General features: G+C 45.2%; 1 protein-coding gene across 1 annotated transcript in view; it reads left to right on the forward strand.

Annotated features, from left to right (window-relative positions):
• The first annotated feature begins 5,203 nt into the window (after positions 1-5,203).
• LOC106817162 overlaps positions 5,204-9,174 on the forward strand; it is a 20,338-nt gene continuing 16,367 nt past the window's right edge. Inside the window, exon 1 of the mRNA XM_014821816.1 lies at positions 5,204-5,227. The gene's annotated coding sequence lies outside the window, so the exon portion shown is untranslated. The remainder of the gene's footprint in view (positions 5,228-9,174) is intronic.

A 9,174-nucleotide genomic window follows, 5' to 3' on the forward strand; every position in this document is an offset into this window, starting at 1 on the left:
TCCCTCTCTCCCTCTCTCCCTCTCTCTCTGTACCCCCTCTCTCTGTGGGTGTCTCTCCCCCTCTTCCTCTGCGGCGACAGGACTCACATGAGATGATGACAGATATGTGAAGAGCGATGGCTGACCCGGGGTGATGGCAGGAGTGGCGACAACATCGGTGACCACGCTCCGCCGTCACTGCCGTCAACCGCCAAGGTCAACACCATCGCTCATCGACGGAGAAAGTGCATTACGGAAATAACAGTCCAGGGGGCTGCGATGAACTGATGCATGGTTGCCATAGCAGCCGCGGGTGTGTCCCGTGCTCACGTGTTTGTGCATGGGCGTTAGGGGGGGGGGGGTGTTTGTCGCTTAAATGTTGTACCTTGCAAGATATCTACACAATTGTCTTTGAAATCCGATGAAAAATTATTATAACCTAACTAGATGGCGGTGGTTACGCTTTTACGGATATAGGGTGTGGCCGGCGCGTAGGTGGTTGTGGTTGTGTTTGTTCGCAGCTTAAAACTTGTATCTTGCAAGATATCTACATAATTATTTTTAAATCCGATGATAAATTATTATTTCCGAACTAGATGGCGGTGGTTATGCTTTTATATAGACGCTTGGGTGGTGTTTTTTCAAAACTTGTTATACCTTGCAATATGTCCACACACGCGCAATATGTCCACCTTTAGGTACAGCCGTGGGACGGCGGTTACGTGTTTATTGCTGTATAGGCAGCGTTCACTATCAACTCATTCATTACAAGGTGGCTACGCAACTGTCGTTAAGATAAAAGAAAAGATTCATTATGAACGTGTACTGTATAACTGTACACCTCGTGGGTGTGACGGCGGTTAGTTATGTGTTTATGGTCCTAAGGTGGTGTTCACTCTTAACCTGTGCCTCGCAAGGCGGCTACACAACTGTCGTTAAGATAAAAGGAAAGATCGAGTAACTATATACACGTGTACTGTATAACTGTACCGCCGTAGGTGTGACCGCGGTTACGTATTTATAGTTGTATAGGTGTCATGTTCACTCTCAATTTTTCTCCGCTAGTATGGGTTTACCTAGCAGAAATGTGTCAATTAATTAAGTCTGCGTGCATTATTATGCGTGAGAAAATATAAGTAGATGTCATTGTATGCAATTGTGAAATTAGGAATAGTCATGGTAGTAATTGCGGGAATTAATGAAGATTTTATATCATTTATTTGATTCATAAATTACAGGTAAAAGAGATAAAAACATAAAAACCCCGTGTTTCCGGTTAGCAGAGCAATAAGAAAAGAAGAAGAAGAAGAAGAAAAAGAAATCGACCCATAGAAAACGCGCGAAGTAAGAAAGACCCCCTCCTCCGCGACAAAAACCTGCTCATCAGGATTGGTATAGGAACGGCCTACAAAAAAAAACAAAAAAATACCGCACCCTGGCGGGGCGCAAAATTTTTTTCCCCACTTCAGTTCCGGACCACAGCCAATCAGCCCACTCCATTCACTCGACTTCCTCAAAGCAACAATATCAAATGAATACCACCTATCCCTAACCCTAACCCTAACCCTAACCCTAACACGTAACCGAACCCTAACACTAACTATAATCCAACCATATATATAAGCACCATTTATTACAAAACACTATCTATGGTGGGTCCGGAACTCAAGTGGGAAAAAAAATTTCGCTGGCGGCGCTATGAATGTTAACGATGTGCGCGCCCCCATGGATCACGTCGCGGCTAAGCATTCTCAGAGACGTGACAGACGACGTTGTTGTCTAAACGACCGACTGAAGGTTATTCGTATACATGTACTACATGTGACACTCAGGCGTTTGACGTTCTATGCATGAAAACCGGGTTTTGTTGCAGTCCTGTCCCAGGCCGGTTTTTGTGTGATAGGTAAATGAGTAGGTTTCGAAAAAAATAAAATATTTTTCGTACGACCCTGCGCTAGAATTTTTTCTCGTGTGCCCTGGGATGTCACACGGGTGCTTAAGTTATTTCAACCCGCCAGCTTAGCTTGGAGCGTTAATAATATAGTACATACTAGTACTAATAATTATAGTAATAATATAGTACATGTCCCATAAATAGCGATTTATTGTAATTATAATTACAATTGTATTAATGTTAAAATTGCAAACTGGTTTTCTGTACTCATGAGACACATTTTAACTTACTCGTGTTCCTCCTTTAGCCCTACTATTTGTGAGAAATTGATTAGACTTCCCCTTCCCCGTCCAGTAGTAGTATAGACCAGTAGTGAGCATATACTTAGAATAAGTTCGATGTGAAAATTGTTAACCTGGACGACTCACCCCAGTAAATATAATTCGGAAAATTCTTAAAACCTTAAAACGTGCGATAGATTATATGGTCAGACGTGCCTATGCACTTGCCTGTTATCTGTATAAATAGAAACATTTTTGATAAGATGCGCATAAGATAAAACGTTTTATTAGAATTGCGTATTAGGCGTGAAGAAGACGTACCCACGAATAGGTTTCTATAAACATGTGTCACTACTTCCCTTACACAATAAGAAGGAGTGCAATCTTCTCAACATCCCGATTCGGCGCAGTTCCTTGCCGTTGGTCGGCGCTAGTGTCTCGCATTAGAAGTAATTTATGTATAGACGAAATTCATGTTCATTTTCGGTAAAATTATAAACTTGTAGTGAGAACATATTTAGGATAGGTAGATGTGAAGAATTTTGATCCCAATGACTCACGTCAGTAATCATAAGGCGGGAAATCTTCAAAACCTTAAAACGTTAGATGATAAGGTCAGATGTATTCATCAGTGTCGTAGCTATGACTCATTTCGCATGGAGGGGTAACCACGGTTGCTTGCGTTCAGGCCATACGACGCACCACACACCACACACACACACACACACACACCCACACACACACATACATACACACACACGGACACACCACACACAACACACACAACACGGGACACACCACACACACGCACACACACACCACACACACACACACACACCACACACAACACACACACAGCACACACACAACACACACACACACCACCACACACCCACACCACCACCACACACAGCACACACACACCCACACACACACACACACACACACCACACCACACACACACACACACACACACACACACACACACACACACACACACACAACACCACACCACACACACACACACCACACACACACACACACACACCACACCCACCATCGGTAAAAATACACGCGGGCCAAGGTGACGCGCACAGCATGATGCCACATCGCAGCATTTACGCGCCGACCGCGCGCGGCGGCGCCACTGCGTAGGGAAGAGAAGGGAAACGGAGACGCACAGATCGTTTCCCTCCTTCCCTGCCTCCCTCCCTCCTCCATCCTCCCTCCACTCCTCCCTCCCTCTTTCTCCTGCTTACTAAACGGCTAGCATCGCGTCCCTAGTACGTTTGTTACAAGGGGTTGACCGCGAAGTGGTCCGTCTGTCACGCGTTAATCGCCGCGTCCCACGTTGTTGTCACACGTGGTGCGAAGGCTGGTTCCGACGTGCGTGCGTACGTACGTGCGTGTGTGGCGTGCGTACGTGCGTGCTACGTGCGTGCTACGTGCGTGCGTGCTGTGTACGTGCGTGCTGTGTACATGCGTGCGTGCTGCGTGCGTGCGTGCGTGGCGTGGCGTGCGTGCGTGCGTGCGCCGCGCATGTGCGTCCGTGTGGCGTGCGTGCGTACGTGCTGTACATGCTTGCGTGATGCGTGCGTGCGTGCGTGCATGCGTGCGTCCTGTGTGCGTGCGTGCGTGCGTGCGTACGTGCATGCGTGCGTCCTGTGTCGTGCGTGCGTGCGTGCGTGCTGCGTGCGTGCGTGCGTGCGTGGCGTGTGTGCGTGCGTGCGTGCGAGATCACACATGTACGACGAAAGCATGGCCGCCAACTAACGCAGATGCGCGCACGAGTACGGGTCGCTTTGACGACGTTGGTTTTCCGCTTGTCTTCCGCTTGTCCTTCTCATAAACGCCACCGACACTCGGCTAGCTTCCTTCTCGATCGTAGCGATGGCGAGGGGATGAGTAGTGGGAGAATGATGTGTCAATTAATGTGGAAAGGAGGAGGAGGAAGAGGAGGAGGAGGAGGAGGAGGAGGAGGAGGTAGTGGGGAATGATGTGTCATTAATGTGGGAAGAGGAGGAGGAAGAGAGAGGAGAGGAGGAGGAGGAGGAGGAGAGAGGAAGTAGTGGAGATGCGGTGTCAATTAACTGTGAGAAGAGGAGGAGGAGGAAGAGGAGGAGGAGGAGGAGGAGAAGGAGGAAGTAGTGGGAGAATGCGGTGTCAATTAATGCGGGAAGGAAGAGGAGGAGGAGGAGGAGGAGGAAGGGTAGGAGGCTAGTTTGGAACAACGCCGACACACGCACGCCGCGCGTGCGCGGTAAAAACCACCAGTGGCATTCCGCAGCGAATTAAACCCGAGTCAGGCAGCGCAATCGGGATGGATGAGGAAAACATCTGCTTCAGGACCACTCGCCGGCTGTACTGTACCGCCCGTTGCGAGAGCGCATCCTCAGTAGCATCAGCATCAGCAGCAGCAGCAGTACCAGGAAGTGTGTCATGGGAAAACAACGGTTGCGTCCTGCCCTGACCCGTAAGACACTACGCAGACATATACACGGATATACCCATAGCGGAAAGAGTCACGTTGGCGGTGCGCGTCTGGTTCGTACAAAAGATAAGCAAAAAGGAGCAAGAAGAAGAAAAAGAAGAAGAAGAAGAAGAAGAAGAAGAAGACAGAAGAGAAAAAAGAAGAAGAAGTGTGCGGCGTGCTCGTTCGTGTTGACTCTGCGTTTCACGCAGGCCTCAAGTGTGTGTTCGCTCGGACTGCGATTCAAACTTGGTGAGTCGTCATCGTTCTGTTGTTGTTGTTTTCTTTTGAGTCAGCACAAGTTACGACGACGGCCAAGGCAACCTTGAAGTTTTCTTTCTCTGTAGAGTGGATGAGACATCCTGCTATCCAGTGAATCACCTCTGGGCACCCTTGAGAAGTCAACTCTACACATCCTACGAGTGAACTACGAGGTGACTTAAAACCACATGCTCGTGTGAAAAACATCGTGTAGTGAAAACATCCAGATCGATATCCCCGATACGGTGTTCCTTGCAGATCGATACGGAACTATTCGTCGGTATCGACGCTGAGTTCGTGCGGTTAACACTTATAAGTTAGAATCAAGCAAAAAAAGCAACGGTAAGTCTATTGCATAATTGTTAAACTCGTCTATATATACATCAGGAACGAATAAAAAACAACTTGTTTTTATTCAGTCTTGATATATATCAGATAATCCTGGTAACTCACAATACACTTTCAACAATACAGTGTGTATTGTTGAACACGCTTCTAACAATACACTGTGTATTGTAGTAGGTACCAACACTGTGTATTTAAATCTCATTTCATTTTCATAAATTCAATCAATCAATAAAATATTTATAATTCATTCAATAAACGTCCAATTTGCAAGTTCTACAATTAAAAAGTAAACTAATTAAAAAAGAAAGAAAAGAAGAGAGAGTGTATTGTTAGAGGTGTGTCAATAATAAACAGTGTATTGTTAAAAGTCATAGGTACCTACTACAATACACAGCTGTATTGTTAGAAGGTGTTCAACAATACACAGTGTATTGTTGAAAGCTCGCTAACATACACAGTGTATTGTCAAATGCCTAAACATACAACACACTGTGTATTGTTAGTTACGCAGGATTATCTGAGGCAGTATATATATATATATATTATATAATATATATATACGTGACAGAAAAATGCAGCGGTATGTGTTCGATCACGTTTGTCGTTTGTGCCTTGGAATGGGGTTAAAGAGATTCTCTAACGATTAGATCCGCTGATTGATTCAATCAAATCGATTATATTATATAGTTTACAATAGTAAACAAATCAATACGTCTTTCCAACCTCGTTGCTAGATGCCCTTTGTCCTGATTATAGCGAAAGCATTTTTTATAACATACACTTATGTAACAGTAATAATTTGTGTGCTATTGTGCGCTAATGTGTATAGTGTGTGCTTATTGTGCGGTCTATATGTGTATAATATGTGTGCTATTAGTGTCGCTATTGTGAATAACTATGCGTGCTATTGTGCGCTATATGTGTATAATATGTCTGCTATTGTGCGCTATATGTGATAACATATGTTTGCTATTGTGCCTATATGTATATAATATGTTGTCTATTGTGCGCTATATGTTGTATAATATGTTGTGCTATTGAGCGCTATATTGTATAATATGTGCTATTGTCGCTATATGTGTAGATTGTGCTATTGTGCCAATATGTGTATAATATGTGTGCTATTTGTTTGAAGCGATTTTACCCTTTATTAGTGTTCCTACGAATTATTTCATTCCATGCCATCCATGCAAACTCGTGCATATTATTTTATTACTTATTACTTTATTACTAACGAAGCATTAAATCAGTGTAAAGAACAGTACTGCCGCTGCTGCGTTTTAACGAACATATGTGCAGCACATGATTTTCGCGATGTCCCGATAGTCTGAAGTTATCTCACATCATTATGTGGGTTAAACTCACAATTGAAAAACCGAGTGCGCTATATACTGAGGAAATCTAGATCAGGGGCCGTTTGCAGTTCTCCTTGGAGTCACTGTTTTGTTTTTCGTGCGTGCACATAAAATATAACATAATATAAAAAATATAACATAATATAACATAACATATAACATAAATATAACTAAAATATACATAATATAATATACTAATATCTGCTCCATTTGTGATGCTTACGTTTCTACGTGGCGGAACGATCATGAATTCACAAATAGTAGATGAGATTTTCAACCCGAAGTTTTCTAGCTTGTATATGTAGTTAGTTGCAACGTTAGTTTTGCTTTAGTTTTGCTTTAGTTCTGCTCTGATTTGATCTCTACACTTATACACAAAAATAATACATGTAATGTCATTTTTTATGTCCCAGCACTTCTAAAATACGCAGAGCCAATATAAGATTTCCAACCTGATGTTACTTCATGGCATCTTTCTGTTGATTCTCAACCTCTATTCGCGAATTGACTAGAATGATATCTAGTTATATGTTGCGATGACGCTAATGAACATGGCACATGTGTCGCGCAGAATCTTATGGTATCGGTGGTGGGGGTCCTCGTCCCCCCCCCTCTCTCTCTCTCTCTCTCTCTCTTTTCCCTCTCCCTCTCTCTCGCGCGCTTTCTTTCTATCTTTTTTTTCTCGCTCTCCCCCATCCTTTTCTCTCATTCAATCTCTTTCTCTACTCTTTCTCTTTTTTGTTCTCTCTCTCCTTCGCCTTCTCCCTCTTCCTATCCCTGTCCCTCTTCTTCTCCCTCCCCTCTATCTCTCATTCCTCTCTCTCTCTCTTCCACACTCTCATTCAAACCACCTGTATGACATAGCATCTGCGTTTTATCACGAACGTATCAAGGCCATCGCTTTTACACATGGCGCGTATATGTTTTGGCAAGCATCCTTCAACCGCATGATGATGTTGATGAAGATGCCTTCCGCATATTTCGCTGCGCCCCGCCACTTCACTCTAGGCAGCATCTTCCTCCTATCTATTTTCCCCAAACTACGCAGCTTCCTCGAAGGCTGGCTTCTTTGCCGCTACGCGCCAGATGCGTGCAGCAGCTTCCGTGATCTCGTTCCCAGTATCCCAGCATCCCAGCATCCCAGCATCCCCGCATCCCAGCATCACAAAATCCCCGCATCCCCGCATCCCCGCATCCCCGCATCCCCGCATCCCCGCATCCCCAGCATCCCCGCATCCCCAGCATCCCCAGCATCCCCGCATCCCCAGCATCTGGGATTCTGCGCGGTTGACGCCGCGGACACGTGACGTCATCTGTTCATCGCGGTTAACAGGAAATCAGCAGACGCGCACGCACGTGTCCCGCATTAGCGTCTGTCGGAACTCCGGCCCCGATTCCCTGCTTTACTTGCGCGTTTTGAGCGGGCAACGGGTTTAGCTGCATCTGTTACAGGGTTTCAACGCCTATTAACCCAGCGATCCACTGACAACGAGAGATCGAGGGCGTGCTGAAAACGCTCGAAAGCGTATAGAATTTAGAAAGTGTGCGTGCGTGCGTGCGTGCGTGCGTGCGTGCGTGTGCGTGTGCGTGCGTGCGTGCGTGCGTGCGTGCGTGCGTGCGTGCGCGGTTTGTCGGCAATAATTAGAAATCGAATGCTACGCCGGGAAGATTGCGTCATCGTGACGTATGCCGGCGTGCGTGCGTGCGCCGCCGCATGCCCCGGATGAGTCATACCATAGTTCAAGGTCATGACCTATTCACGGCATCAGTGGGTTCATACAGCCGTCGGGGCGCGGGAAAGATCGGGAAAGTGCGATCGTGACTCTAAAAAAAACTAAAAAAGAAGTTGCAGCAAACTTTGGCATACAGTAATCTAATTACACTGTAACTATAAGTATTTTTTTCAATGTCCTTGAAGATCTTCGAAGGTCGTTCGTCGATTCGCCCACCAACGTGGCGCGAAACCACGGTGGCGTTGGAAGAAACAAACGTTGTATTGATCTTGCTTTCAACATTACCTTTTTTGATCGTGGAGGTTTAACAGAAATGTTGTAAAGCTACGAGTTTCTCATGCATATCGGTCTACGAGAACAGGATAACGTTAAGACTAATGTTAGAGAAAATGTTAACGTTAAGAATAATGTTAAGACTAATTTTCTTTCTGACAACGGGCCCCTGGCAGCGACTTGGCATTGGTCCGCACGCTTTGTAAAAAAGGACCTGCTTGTTTATTTATTTATGTAGGAAATGCGGTGGGATTTCGGGGGTCTGACTGAACGCTTAGGCTTGCATGTCTCATCGGCTTTGCGTAATTTAAGGGGGCGTGGTCCGCCCTGAAACGGGAAAGGGTAATTTTTATGTTTGTGGATATTTTGTTTGTTTGCTCAAAACACAGTTGGTTTTAGTTGAAATTGTTTGGTGGAAGAAATTGTTATGTTCAATCTTGATTGATTCGTTCGCCTATAGATTTCTCGAAATTTACCATGGTGGCAAGATCGCTTACAATATACTCGCTTATTATATATCCCTTTCTACTGCTTTCTCTCTCTCTCTCTCTCTCTCTCTCTCTCTCTTTCTCTCTCTCTC

The sequence above is a fragment of the Priapulus caudatus genome, unplaced genomic scaffold (genome assembly GCF_000485595.1).
Source record: "Priapulus caudatus unplaced genomic scaffold, Priapulus_caudatus-5.0.1 Scaffold1614, whole genome shotgun sequence".
Classification (NCBI taxonomy): domain Eukaryota; kingdom Metazoa; phylum Priapulida; class Priapulimorpha; order Priapulimorphida; family Priapulidae; genus Priapulus; species Priapulus caudatus.